General features: G+C 44.5%; 1 protein-coding gene across 1 annotated transcript in view; it reads right to left on the bottom strand.

Moving 5' to 3' along the window:
- LOC144821265 (protein FAM149A-like) overlaps window positions 1-15,865 on the bottom strand; it is a 212,666-nt gene that overhangs the window by 73,799 nt on the left and 123,002 nt on the right. The gene's annotated exons all lie outside the window — the stretch shown is intronic.

Genomic DNA, 15,865 nt, shown 5'->3' with positions numbered 1-15,865 from the left:
AACATCTAGTAAAATCCCTTATACTGCCAGTGGCAGAAAGGTTGAAAAGAATAGGCTTGCAATTAGGAATTCTGGAACAAGTCATGGGGGAAATCAAAGAAGCAACAAAAGACCTACAAAAGCTTACACCTGCTCCGCCGAAATCTGTCCCAGCCCCAAATACTGCTAACCAAAAGGTAATAAATGCAGTCAAACTACTCCCCCCAAAAGCAATAGTACGAAATATAAGCACAAAGCAGAATGATAAGGAGGCCTTGACAAGTGGGAAATCGAACCCTCCTCGGGATGTTTCAAAAGCGAATGGTCGAGAAAAAGTAATGAGGGAAACTCCTTCTAAAAGGTTCACTGTGGAATTGCCGCCGGAGGCAGTTCCATATGTGGTGGTTCTCACTGGCGTGCCACCCTTAGAGGAAGGGACAACTGAAGTCGAATACCAACTAAGGAATAAAGTAATATATTGGCTAAAACAGAATCGCCCTCTCCCCCCACATATAAATAGCAACATTTTGACTGTTAGACGTCTTCCCTGGCTAGGAAATAGGTAAAAAGATATAAAGGGAGACATAATAGTAATACATTTTAAGGATGAAAGAGCTGTTGGCCACATTATTAATTGGATTCCTCAAAACGGCAGCAATACCATTAACACATGTGACCTGACATACTTTTATCCTAGAATCCCAACGGCCCAGGTAACCAACGTTAGGCCACTTCTTCAACCCATGAGAAATCATAGAGAGCCCTTTTCTCGAAACCAGAATGACTGGTTCAGGCATCCGCCGTCAAATCTGGAAGGTTACCCTAGGCCCCTTTGCCACCAGCAACCCAATTACCCTAATTATTCGATTCCATTGTACAATCGTTATGCAGCTTTCACAAGTATGGAGGGAGTCGATTGACTTGATTCAGGGACTCCACTTAAAAATAGTTCTGACAGCTCACAAAAGGTCCCAAAGGTCCCATTGATGACCATCGAGCAACATCTCCCAAATGGCATCTTACCTACCCAAAGCCCAAAGCAAGCCTGCTTGAAGGATACAGTAAATGTTCCTGTGACTCTGATCACAGGTCAAAATCACCCTTCTTTAGTTTCCCCCTCCAATCAGGATCACAATCCTAGAATTGATAACAGATTGAAATTAGACAATGGGGGGCTTAAAGGGGATGTGAACAAACATTGTATCTCAGTTTTATTTTGGAATGTGGCAGGGCAGCGGGCTAAAGTGACTAATGATAAATGGATAGATTTTATTCCCAATATCGACATCATAGCATTACAGGAGACCTGGGCATGTGAGGCGATACATATGGAGGGATTTAAGACCTATTTCTCACCTGCCAAACCTTCTACTTCAGGCAGGGCGAAAGGAGGTCTAACAATCTACGTTTCAAATCTCCTTAATACGACTAAAGTTGTATCTATCAAATTAGACCCAAATTTCCAGATTTTAAGGTTATGCTTTAATAAGGAGAATTTCCTTGTAGTAAACTTTTATAATAATTTAGCAGATCTTGAAGCACTGAATGCGGGAATTCTGATCCAATCCACATTACAAGCTAGCAAGAGAAAAGCTGTTAAAGAGGAGATAATTATTTGGGGGGGGGGACTTTAATCCTGGTCCATGTATTTCTGAGGGTAACGGTATCTGTGGCATCGTAGATGAAGCTAGCAACCCAATTACCCACTTTAGGCATTGCACCTTAGGTAATCTCCTTATTGAAATACTGTTTGATCTAGATTTAGTAATAGCAAACAATGTCAATAAGGAAGATTTGCTACTTATTCCAACATTCCATGGGAGGGGGCATCAAACAGTCATAGACTATATTTTGGTCTCAAATGGCGATATGTTGGCAGAAGCTGTGTTCACCTCACATAAAATTCCATTAAGTGATCACACCCCTATTAGCATCTCTATGCCATTGTCCCAGAACCCAAGGAGTGGCCATAGTGCCATTCTAGCACAAAACAATCTGGCCTTAAATAGAATAAATGGCTATGCCCTGAAATGGGGGAATATAGAGCCTACAGAAATAACAAAGCAAGTAGTAGTAAGGGCTCTCCCTCATTTCACAAAATGTCTTAGTTTGGACATATCTGATCAAGACATTATTACCAACTTTGAGGCAATCACAAAAATAATAAAAGAGGTGTTGTGGATTGAAGTAAAGCAAAATCCCAGACAGAAAAAGGGTTGGTTTAACCATGCATGTACTATTGCTTACACTAATCTAAAAACTGCCCTGAGGAAATCAGTTAGGATCCCACAAGAGGTAAATGACCTACAGAAGACATACAATCTAGCACTCAAAATGAGGAAAAGGGAATTAAAAAACCAACTTTGGGACCAATTGCATGAAAGCTGCATTTACAAGAACTCGGCTGCTTTCTGGCAAGTGGTCAAATCACCTTTTCTAAATGATAACAACAAGATCCCAAAAATAGAGATAGCAATAGGCGAGAAAGACTGGGTCCAACACTTCACCAAGATCTTCTCTCTTAGCCCTGACTCTCAAAACGCAAGGGACTCCAGACCCAATGACATATCCAGCTCTTACCCTATCGATCTACAGTTTACAACGACGCAAATTGCACAGGCTCTGAAAGTTAGCAAAAATGGGAAGGCGCCGGGTCCTGATGGCGTCCCAATCGATCTGTTCAAAGCCCAAATGGATCTATGGACCCCCCTTCTCACCTTGAATGCAACTTGCAACGTTGGTTTACTGGATTCCTGGTCGAGATCCGTGTTAGTTCCCATATTTAAAAAAGGGGACAGAGGGTCTGTTTCTTGCTACCGCCCAATCTCACTCTTAGACTCCCTTGGTAAAGTGGCTGGTCGAGTCATTTTAGAACTGTTACAAGATTGGGCGGAGGAAGGCAGAACCATTTCAGACCTTCAATATGGGTTTCGTCAGAGCTTAGGGACTATTGAGCAGGCCTTAAACCTCTCCTTCCTGATTGACAAATATGTTGCTATCAAAGGCGGAGACCTTTATATGGTCTATGTGGATTTATCATCTGCGTTCGATTGTGTCTCCCACTCTAAACTTTGGTCTTTGTTGATCAATATGGGGGCACTATCGAACGTAGTAAAGTTCCTGAGAGAACTTTACTCAAACGCCACAGCAAAAGTCAGCTACGGGATTGGGGGAGAGCTGACGGAGGAGTTTCCAGTGGAAAGAGGGGTGAGGCAAGGGTGCGTCTTGGCACCCTTCCTTTTTACCTTGTACACCAATGGGTTGGAAAGTGAGATGTTGAAGGATTGCCAAGACCTCCCAATGGTGGAAAATCGCCCAATTCCCGCACTCCTTTATGCGGATGATACAGTTATATTAGCCCGCACCCCCATCGAATTGCAAAAGAACCTAGATAGATACTCCACGTTTATGGCCAGTCTGGATTTGAAAATAAATATCAATAAAACCTTTGTCATGAGGGTGGGATCACGTCGAAAAAATAAAATGAGGGGGATTTACCTCAATAACGAAAAAATAGCGACTACTGATAAATATTCATATCTGTGTATAACAATAGACCACAAACTCTCGTGGAAAGCAGCCGTGGAAACCCGAAAACTGCTCTTTTTAAGAACTACAGCTGCCCTAACAAACTTTGCGAGAAAGCTGGGAAAGAGAGCTCCCCCAGAAATGATCAAGATATATAAAGCCAAATGTCTCTCTGTGGCCCTGTATGGGGCTGGTCTTTGGGGTTTTGTTGCTCTTGATAGCATTCAAAGAATAGAAAATTCCTTTCTAAGGTTCCTTCTAGGAGTCCCTGGTAGTGCGGGCACCTTTGCTTGTCACATCGAGCTAGGTCTTTCATATGTTACGGACCTAGCACAAACTGAACCATTGTTACTGTGGCATAGGATTTGGACCTCAGAGAAGGCAACCTTTACCCAGCTCATTCTTTCTGACTGTTTGAAAATGGATAACGCTAGTAACTCAAGGTGGCTGCGATATATAGCGAGGTTTTTCCATGATTTGGGGTGGGATCAATATTATCTAAATCCCTCTTTAATTCGTGAGGTACCGAGAAAGGTTCTAAAAAAGAAATGCTTGGCCCATCTAGAGAATCTGAGGCTAATGAGTGAGATCACCAAACCCTCTGTTACTCATGCCTTGCTCATACAAGCGGAACCCACTATACAGCCGTACCTCACTTATAACACCACGAGTTATGAGCGCTATCTGTTGGTAAGGCTTAGAATGAATTCTATTTACAGATTGGTTGCGTTTCCTACCAGGAATAACTGGGCAAAAGTCCTTCCCCCCTGTCCTTGTGACGGTGTCTCGTCACAATCTACTGCTCATATTTTATTTTTTTGTATTTTTTACCATAAGCTTAGGAAAAAATGGCTTATACCTATATTAAGGAGCGCCGGTTTTATACAATATCGTCCAGCATTGCTTTTTTTACAATTGTTACAGGGTGAGCGGCTGGTTTTTTTAGTGGCAAGTTTCCTTAAATGTCTTGTTCGCCACCGTTTGACTTTAGATCGCCCCCTGTATAATACTGAAACTTGAATTTTAAGACTATAACAAGTAATGCTAAGACTTTTATACGAATTCAATTTGCAGGTTGCCAATTCGTTTAACATTTTATCTTGTAAATATTGTATATTGTTTTTTCTCTCATTTTAAATATTTATTCATGTATGATTTGTTTTGTACGCTTTTATGATTTGCAACCAAAATCGAAATAAAGCAATATTGAATTGAAAAATGCTCCAACACCCTGGGAGTAGGGTAGCGCTTTATGAAACGCCTTAAATAAATAATGTCATACATTGACTCCGGAGATTCATTGAGCCCCAGGATTTTGTCAATGGCTCGCGGCTGAAAACTTGTCAGCTATGATCAGGTGTAATTCTATGAAATATGAATGCGTAATTTACGTTCACCTCAGGGCGCTGCAGAAAGTTTGGGAAGAAGATACGATTTTCCAGTTTTCACAATGTGGGGAGTAGAGACGGTGGTGGACATGTAAAGAAAAATATTTTGCAACTGGGATATTTAGAGTTATTCAAAACATCGTTTCTCATTTCCTAATCTTAATCTTCCCCTTTACATGTAAATGTACTGCCAGGAAAATGGAATTCCGCATTTCTGTTAATACCGCACATGTATGCCTACAAAGTACGATAGTTATAACATTTGCCAATTGATTTTGGAAAGTTTAGTAAACTCTTCAACAGGTTTTGTTTTAAGAACAGTGATAACTTAGTCACAAACTAAATCTTCCTTATAAATAATCTGATGCTTTTCTGGTGGTTTTCTGGTCCTTCGCCTTCTGTTCATAAATGTTTTTGCAGCACCGTTACTATATGGACTAATCTTTGATGGCACACAAAAACGAAATCTGAAAACAAATTCTAGAAAGGGGGCCCTGTTTGTGTGCTTTGAATGTCTCGAATGTTCCACTTTCACACAAATACACTTGGGCAACAAATGTTTAAATACACGATAAAACACGTTGTAACGTCTTTCTCTACCCAATAGGCGGCGGTATTGTGCAAAACATGGGTCACTACTAAATCTGCAAAATGTACGTGAAACGTTTGGCAGCTATTTATACGCAAGCCGCTGGTGTGTGAATCTGGGATGCTGGCAAGCAAATACACAGAGTATCAGTGGTATAGAGATCCTCTGAAATTGTCATGAAATGTTTAGAAATATTTGAAACTGGTTGCCCAAAAATAAAAGCAACAGCGGTTTTCTAAGCTACATAATTAAATGCACATGTACCATCGTATTTGGTTACCACCGCTCAACTACTATCAACATAGAAACAGAAGTAGAGTGTCTGGTCATAACCAACCATCTGCCTGATGGTTCCTGGTCCCAGTGTTGCCCAGTGTAGTTTCACACTCGCAACCTCTAGTCCTAGCTGTAGCAGTCAAGTTTCCCTATCTAATGATGAGGCTCAACCAGTTCTGGCTTTTTAGCAAGCCAACAGCGCCTTATATGTTGGGTGGAGAGAGCCACCCGGCCTCTCCCCTCAAAGGTATCCATATGCACCCCTCGTGACCGGGTCTCGGTCCAAGGGGATAAATGGGTGGTGACCACACGTGATCACTTGCCGAGTGGATAACTAAGTGCCTGTGTGTCCCTGCTGTATAGCACTGTGATTGGAGCCTACCGCTCATCCAAGGCCGCTCCGCTTGTCACATTGGCGACGATGGAGTGTCGACTCCTCGCTGCTTCCTGGACTTCTGCTGGCACCACCATTCGCCCGTCAAACTCCTTCTGCTGCGGCCAGATAACATGTGTCGACAGCCTCAGGGCTGAAGATCCACATGGGACACACCCGCCTGCCGCATTCCTACGTCGGTCTGCATTGCCTGCAGGCTGCCGGCATCCATTGTGAACATCACGTCAGAAGAGGCATAGCATTCCCTTTCAACGTGACAGCATCGTCTCCAGGGCCGGACTGAGAACCAAAAACGGCCCTGGCAAAGTGCTCAGCCGGCCCCCTGGGGGTGCGACCGAGCTCTTTGCCGGGGTCGGTTTTCGGCCGATTTTGTTACAGGGCCGATTTTGCAACTATGTTGCAAAAACCGCCCTGTAACAAAAACGGCCCCCAGGGCCCAAAACCGGCCCCAACCCGTGCGGCGCACCGGGGGATTGCCCGGTGCCCGCAAAGGCCAGTCCGGGCCTGATCGTCTCCGGCCCGCGGTGCTGCGGCAAGGGTCGTGTGTGTGATGTCACACCTGAACAACGAAGAGGTGAGGCGACCACACCGAGGGCTGCCCTGCACAAGAGTCCCTGAAGGCATGCAAAGAAACTACACACAAAGCAGATAAAGTGCCATTGCAACGTCGGACTGGGTAGCAAAATAATCCCCCCTCTCCTTTGTCTGTGGCACTGCAGAACTGTGATTTGGCCCCAGGGGGAGAGAAGATCAGCTGAAAGAACAGAGGCCACAGGGAATAGACATCCCTCTTCCACACACACCCAGCGCAGTAAAGCTCCGCTCCCAGCGAGAGGCAAGCACCCACCCGCAAGGCACCAAAAGCACACCTGCTGCCAGAATCACATCACTTATGGGGGACCCACCACCTCCCCAACCACCGGCGATGGCTCAAGTACCGCTTGTGCCATACTCGGATGCCTCCGTGACCCCACTACCACCTTTCAGCCAGTTAGCTGACCCCACCACTGCTGCATCTTGATGAAAACTATGGCTAGGCTGCCTACATCACTACTTTGGCGGCACACAAGAAACGGATGGGGCTGTGAAGCGATCACTACTGATGCACTTCGGGGGCAATGAGCTGTACGAACTTTTCAAGACATTACCCAACACCGGCGAGGTTAATGACTACAATGCCGTGGTAGAAGCCCTAAACAGACATTTAGACCCGCAGATGAATCCCGACTATGAGTAGTTTAAGCTCCGCCAAGCCAATCAGACAGATGCAGAGTCGGTAGACATGTTTTACCCCAGGCTGCGGAAGATCGCGACCAGCACAAGGAGATCCGTGAGCAGATCATACAGGGATGTAAGTCCCTCTCGTTCCAATGCCAAATACTCTGCCAACCGGGGATGTTGTTTGATGAAATTCTGGTCCTTACACCCTCACATGAACTCTCCAACAGCTGGGCAGACGAAATGGAAGCAGCCAGGATCAGGAACGCCAGCACATCACAGGCTACGACAGCAACTTCCATTAAAGAGGAAACGGTGGACGACATTCAACGGCACCCTGGCCAAGTTCAACCACGGAACTCATCGGGAAAATGCCCCAAAAAGTGCAAACACTGCGGCTTCAACCACAGGTCAGCAGACCACTGCCTAGCGAGAGGGCAAACATGCTCCAGATGCGGCAAGACCAACCATTATGCCAGTGTTTGCCGAGGCCGAAGGGGGTGGCCGAGAGGATGCAGTTAGAGAGGGTGCATCACAACCCTTTGCCACTTAACGCTCGAAGACCCCGTCAACCTGGGAACACTCCCCACTCCTGGGGCCACAGCACACTTTGAGGATGAAGAGGACGACATCTCTGTGATCTCTTTTGCTTGGATGCTTTGGTCACAAGAGGGGTCCCCCACCCATGTGCACAGTGCGTATCAACAATGTCCCAATCCAAACCCTAATCGACCAAGACTGCAGCGTAGCGTAAATACTTTGCCAGGATTGATGACTGGCCATCCTTGGGGATCGAAATCGCTTTTCCTCGCAAACTGGTTTATTCACTTAACAGCTCGCTCACAATTGCATTTACTTAGATCTTACAGACTACTTCACATGAATTACATCAACAATCTTGAGCTTTCCTGGCACTTGCAGATTCACTGACAGTCTTCAATCCTCGAAGGACGCCCAAGGGAACCCAACCCCTACTGGGCTGTCATCCTTTCCCTTGTCCTGAAGAAGACCCGCCACAACACCTTAATAATGCCTTGTCAGGGTCTAAACGTCGACAATAGTATATGGCTCAGATCTATCAAGTCTCTTGGTTTAAATCAATAAGCGACTGTGTTATTCACCAGAGCTATTGTTCTCGCCTACTTTCTGACCGCCCTTAGTTTTTCTACCCTGTTAATCTGTACATAATTTCACCTGGTATATATGAAATGCACTGCACCACTGTTACTGAGCACCAAATGTCACTATAATATATGTCACTCCTATATTGCATCTTGTTTTGACAGCCTTAAATATTTGTAAATATACATGAACACTTCAAATTACTTAAAATAATATTCTTTGCAAGCACCCATTAGCCAGTGTTTTGTTTTGTGTTTCAACATGCGTGCTATTCTTTGATTGAAGCAAATGATACTATTCTTTGACTTGTTTACTACGTATAAAGCAACTACTTTTTGATTTATTTATTACTTGCAAAGCAATTGTGCATTCCCAACAGAACAATTAAAGCTTTTTTATATTTGTACCCAGGTTCTGAGGGACACAGGGTTACCCTATTACGTTTATACTCTAATCGACAACAGGGCATCGGTAAATGTAATGGGCTCAGTCACTACGAAAGTTTGGAGCCCGTCCTCCTCTCACCCCCAGCTCTGCCAGAATCTTCACCTACGAGGAAACAGAGCTTCTACCGCTGCTGCGCACAATTGAAGTCAACCTCGCCAGTGAAGAGCATGGTGTCAGAACCCGGTTTCATGTAACGGAAGGCCACAAGGGCACGCTGCTCAGTTGCCACACCGCTGAAAACTTAGAGCTCGTATTCTTTGCGAAACAAGTAGACAACTCGCATGCGGAAGACTTGCTCCATGACTTCCCTCAACTATTCCAATGCCTTGGGAAACTGAAAGACTACAAGTTAACTCTGCACAGCGGCAAAACAATAAACCACACGGCACTCGGGAACAGGCGCATCCTGTTCCACTTCCGTCCCCTGGTTGAGAAATAACTGCAAGACCTAGAACGCCAAAGGGTAATCAAGAAGGTCGAAAGTCAGGCCCTACCCCATGGGTCTCGCCCCCGGCCGTCGCACGGAAGCCCAAGCAGCCTGGTGCCATCCGGCTCTGTGTAGACATAAGGCTTCCCAATCAAGCTATCTGGAGAGAAAGACGTGTGACCCCTACCATGGACGACATTGTGGTGGCCTTAAACGGGGCACAGTTGTTCTCCAAGTTGGATCTGAACTCCGAATATCATCAGATGGAGCTGGAGCTGGCGCACGAAAGTCAATACATCATGACTTTATTCACATACGTGAGGCTCGGGCGGTACAATAGACTCAGTTTCAGCGTCTCCTCAGCTGTGGAGCTGTTTCAGAATGCCATCAGACAAACTTTCTCAGGACTGGTGGGCATCATAAACCTGAGTGATGACATTCTTGTATATTCCCAGAGCCTGGAGGAGCACCATTTGCAACTGTGTGCCATGCTACAGTGCTTGGCAAATCGTGGCCTCACCCTACACCGGAAAAGTGCTAATTCTATTAGAACTCAATCGATTTCTTTGGATACGTGTTCTCCCGTGAAGGTCTCCGAGTTGATCCGAGGAAATCGAAAGCTTTCAGGAGTGCCCCCGTGCCGCAAAACCCAACCAAGGTGCGCAGTTTCCTCGGTATTGTAACATACTGCGGAAGGTTCATACCTTTTCTGGCCATGCTGTCAGATACACTGCACCAACTTACGAAGATGAGCGTGCTGTAGTCGTTGGGTCCCTAGGAAGAAGGCACGTTTCAGGATATCAAAAAAGCATTGCTGGATCAGACCACATTGGCCTACTTCCACCCACGGAAGAAAACCAAACTGGGCGTGGATGCCAGCCCTGTGGGGCTAGGAGCCGTCCTGCAGGATGGTGCTCAAGGGGAATGCGTTCCAGTGGCCTACACGAGCAGAGCACTGTCGCAGACGGAAACTAGGTACGCCAGTTCAGGGTAGGGACTGATCATAAGCCACCCCTGCCGCTGTTCAGTGGATCATCACACCTGCCCCTCCTCCCACCCCCCCTAGAATAGAACGACTGGCAATACAGCTTTAAGTCTACTCATTTAAGCTGGTCTATTGGCCGGGCCAACAACGCAGTGGACTTCTCATCACTTCACCCCTCACCAAGCACCCCGAGAAAACAGACGCAGGAGGAAAAGCGCAAGGAATGCTTCATGAACATAGTAGAGGATCATGCCTGCCCAGTGGCCGTCACCCGAGAGGACATAAAGGAGGAGACAGACGCCGATGGCACACTGCGGAAGGTGAAGGACACACTGGAAAAGGGACAATGGCACAGATTCTTGGAAGGCACCAAGCTGATGTTGCCGGACGGGCAGAACACACACTACCAGCTCTGGAGGGCACAACACAAATTGAGCAGAAGTGGGTCTGGTTTGGTGCTATGCAGGCAAAGGATTGTCATTACCAAGAGCCTCCAGATTTAGATGATCACGCTTGCCCATCAAGGTCACTAAGGGGCCGCCAAGATCAAAGCCAGGCTCCGAGTGAAGGTGTGGTTCCTAGGCATGGATGAGCTCTTGGACGAAGACCTCCGGTGCTGCCACCCATACGCCATCACTGGCAGGGACCCTGCTCCAGCACCCATACTGACAGAAGCGCCATGCCTCACTCCCTGGGAGAAGGTTAGCATCGACTTCAGGAGTTTTCCCGATGGGAGAAAACAACCTGGTAATCATAAATGCATTCTCCAAATTTCCCGTAGTTGAACTCGTACTGTCCACCGCATTTATCCATGTATGGCACGCGCTGGAGAAGACTTTTGCAATGTTTGGTTTCCCGGGACAATTGAAGTCCTTCCAAGGGCAGGAGTTTCAAGACATCTTGGCACAAAAGGCCATCCACCACTAGAGAATCCCATCCCAATGGCCCGAGGCAAACGGGGAGATGGAAAGATTCATGAAGACACTGAATCGAGCCCTCTGAATTGGAGGAGACCAGAATCAAGACGCTGAAGTGTGCCTACACTAGTTTCTCCTGACCTACCAACAGACCCCGCACTCCACCATGGGGTGTGCCCCCGCAACTCTCCTCTTCCGACAGCTACCCAGAGACATCATTATGGAACACACTGAGTGGGTGCCACCAAGCTCGGATGTAGAAAAAGTACAGCAAAAGCGGCGAACAACCAATGAGAAGGCCTTCAAAGGTGGTCATGCGAGGGCCCCATGCCTCCAAGTCGGATCATAAGTAGTAATTAAAGACCGCCACCCTGGGTGTAAGTTCCAAACACCATACAAACCAGATGTATCAACAGTAGTCCAGGCCGATGGGACTATGAGAACTGCCAGACGAGGACGACATGCGGTCATGAGAAACGGGTCTTGGTTCAAGGACGTTTCTCCAGAACCACCCCTGTGTGTGTCTGTGGGTGAGCAGGAAGCAACCTGGAAGAAAATGAATACTCACCTTGTGTGGGTGACGGAGCAGGCATGCAGCTCAAACCCCAACAGATGACCGGAGAGCCATCCGGAGGCGTTGAGTCTGGCAGTCAAGCGCGAGAGTGGCAGATGGCATGGACCAAAAATACCTCAGTGGAAGATTATGCTGGCGGACAAGAGCAGAGTGGGGTGCCAAGAAGTCAGCAATATCAGCTGCGCCTGACCCAGAAGCTAAGAGACTTTGTCTGTAACTGTGTATAAAGGTTTTGGTTTTATATATATATATATATATATATATATAAATATATATATATATATATATGTATATATATATATATTCACTGAAAAAACCATAGGTTATAGACCATATATAGTTAGGAATTAGCATTTAAAAAACCTTATTTTACTCACACAAAACCATTGAAATTCCATATATAGTTAGTTGCACTAACTATATATCGCGCACCTGCAATCCACTGCTGATCATGTCACATATTACATCATTCATGACATGGTCAGTGACATCACTGATGACATCACTGATGACATCTCAAATGACATCACTGATGACATCACTGATGACATCTCAAATGACATCACTGATGAGATCACTGATGACATCATCCAGTGACTGTGTGTTTCTGTAAAGTTTAAATATGTTTTACATATTGAAGAATGAGTAGATGTATAAGTGTCTGGACGAAGGATTTAGTAGGTGCATGACTGAATGTATGAGTGAGTGATTAAATGTGTCTCACTGAGTGCATGGGTTAGTGACTAAACTGTCTTAATTTGTGCATCATTATGTCTGTTGTTCTGTAAACTGCTGCATGTGTTGATCAGTAGCTATATGATTAACTATATGGGTTATTGATTGATTGTCTAAGTATTTGTATGGGAGACTGAGTGTGTGTGTGGCTGGCTGGGAGGTGTGTGACTCTGTGCAGATCAATGTGTACTTGTATCAATGATTGTATAAGAAAGTAAGTATGTGTTAGTATATGTTTGAAAATGTAAGGTGCTCTATGTTTAACTGTATAGACAAAAAAAATGGAAGTGTGATTGATTCTTTACAGGACTGACTAGGTGTGTGAGTAACTCCATGGATGAGTGGCAGAGTGTGAGTGTCTGTATAGGTGTATGAGTGCATATGATAGTGTTGTAAAGATGAGTGATTGTATGTATGAATGATTGTATGGGTGAATGAGTGAATGTGTGTGTAGACGTAGGAATCAGTGAGTACGTATGTAGTAACTAGTATTGGTGTGTCAATGGTTTCAAAAATTATACTCTGTATTTAACACTGGGTGAAACAGAGGTTATATTAAAATGTGAGGAGATGCATTGTATTGTCACATGAATGATATCATCAGTGATGTGGTCATTGATGTCAAATGAGATCTCATCAGTGATGTCATTTGAGATGTCATCAGTGATGTCATCAGTGATGTCATTTGAGATGTCATCAGTGATGTCATCAGTGATGTCACTGACCATGTCATGAATGATGTAATATGTGACATGATCAGCAGTGGATTGCAGGTGCGCGATATATAGTTAGTGCAACTAACTATATATGGAATTTCAATGGTTTTGTGTGAGTAAAATAAGGTTTTTTAAATGCTAATTCCTAACTATATATGGTCTATAACCTATGGTTTTTTCAGTGAATTTTCAAGGTTTTGTAAATGCTAATTCCTAACTATATATGGTCTATAACCTATGGTTTTTTCAGTGAATTTCAATGGTTTTTTAATAGCAAATATCATAAGCTGTCGAATGTCAAGTACGTGGTAAGTGAAAACATTTTCGTGTTTATGCACACTGATCTGTTTTGAATGGTGCCCCCCCCCCCCTCATTTCTATTAGGAGTACTCTCTCTTTGCAGATAGTGAAAGGTAGTTAACGCAGGTCTTTGCCCCCATTGTAATCCGTCGTGCCTGCTTCTCTCTCCATTTGATTGATTGTTATCCAAGTATTTACTGTTTTAGAATTAGTTCTCTTTGGTTCATTCTCTATTTACAAACAAACACAGAGTCGCAATACTCTGTTTAGTCTTTGCAGATAACGAAAAATCGTGTAAAAAAAAAAGAAAAGGAATCGAGCAAAATCAGTAGGCCACTAATGGGATCTCTTTTTGACCTCGCTAAAATAGAAACATTAGGAACAACCCCTCATGACAAATACAAAACTAGTGAGATGAACTGAACTCCACACAATGATGGCTGCAAAACAGCTCGGCTCCGCCACCCACCCCGCCCAAAATAACGATAAAGAACGGCTGCCATGATTGGTTGCGGAATGACCACGACGGAGCTACGAAATGGTGCTGCTCTCATGCTAACCCCAGCTTCAGTCTGAAACATCCAGAAACACTGTAGACTACCAATTCGATCAGTTCCGGTAGCGCCCCAATGTAACCCGGTAGAGAAGAACTAGCTCTCCCCTCTTTGACTGATGGTTCTTGTTGCCTGTCCCTTCTGTTGTCATTTAACAGAACTATTTAGCCTGCTGAAAGGGGTTGTGTTCCGACCGCTGGTTGGTGGAGACATTTTGACTATATTCTGTACCTGCGTTGTCGCGTAATGCGTCATATGACGCGCCGCGTTAGCGCATCCGGAAGTCATCCGGGGCGCGCAGCGCGTAACGTAAGCATAACAAGTCATGTGACTTGTTAATAAAACTTTTCATTGGTTCATTTTACTTTTCTTATTGTAATGATGAAAGGCTTGGTCATATGACCTAAAAATTACGCTTTTCATTACTTCCGAACATTATTTTTTCTTAAATATATGTTATAATGTTCCAGGCTAATGTACTTTCCCGGAAATTTTACAACTGTCCTGCAAGTAAAATATATTCTTTTTTCGAGAAAAAGAGCATTTCTTCGTCCCATGACGGAGCCGTTGAGCAAAAGAGGGTCGACCTGCTGTCTTAGTCGCCGATACGCCTGAATATGAGATTCTTATCGATCACTTTATGTTGCAGGAGTAGAAAACACAACAGCCCTTGACCATTTATCTTTACTGCGTTCCTGCGTATTATACCTTTTACCCTTCATGTAATTGGTCTGCTTTATTTCACTTGCCTTTTAATGATTCTAAAACAGTCACTATTATTAAAAACTTTACCAATGTATATACTACTACCATGTTTTCTTTTAAAAACCTTTATTGTGAAAATTTCATTATACAAATACGAGCCTATAACCACGTGGGCCTGCCACAGAGCAAACTGTAATCGTATATGATGAATAGACATTTACACTGTAGAGGAACGTAACGGGCGGGCCATTAGGTTGCAAGAACTAAGGTGTCTAACAGTTACGGAATCGGTGGACGTACATTTTATAATTAAAATACGACAGGGCCAGTTACAATAAAATTATCTAGATATACATTTGCGGGCAAGTACCATGGGTGACGTTAATTCGAACTTTCAACAGTACAGTAATCAATAACGCATCAGAACTTAATATCAATAGGGATGTCGAAATATTCAATCAATTCTCGTCCCCGCCCGCCATGTGCTTCAAAACTGCATACGTATCTCGTGATTTCAAGGTTCTGCAACCAGTACACAACAAGGAGTTACGAGTCCCATTTATTCCGGCGCCATTTTGGGCGAGGACGGGCAGGTCCAGGATATAGTCAAAATGTCTCTACCAACCATCGACTATGATGATGTTCATATGCTGTATTTATTAGAGTAACACTCATCTGTCCACATGAAATTAATTTGCCACAATCTAAACATGTCATTTTAATCTTTCCAAAGTTCTTCTAAATATTTGGGACCGTTTCCCTTGCCTCTGAAGCTCTCAGTGCCACTTCTTTGATGAATGTACTAGCAGGTCAGGGGTTCTCCTCCAAATCTCTCTTTTATGCAGCACTATAATTAATTGGTGCCACCTCTCCATATGACGATGCATGGTATAGTTACCACAACTATATTTTTTTTCGGTTCCTCTGGAGAGTTCATCGTGGCAGATGAAGCGTGTAACGTACCGGGCATTTACCTTTTTTTGCATGTACAGGAAAGGAAAAAAAAATCGA

Source organism: Lissotriton helveticus, chromosome 2_2 (genome assembly GCF_964261635.1).
Source record: "Lissotriton helveticus chromosome 2_2, aLisHel1.1, whole genome shotgun sequence".
Lineage (NCBI taxonomy): Eukaryota > Metazoa > Chordata > Amphibia > Caudata > Salamandridae > Lissotriton > Lissotriton helveticus.
This window is presented reverse-complemented; position numbering and strand designations above follow the sequence as displayed.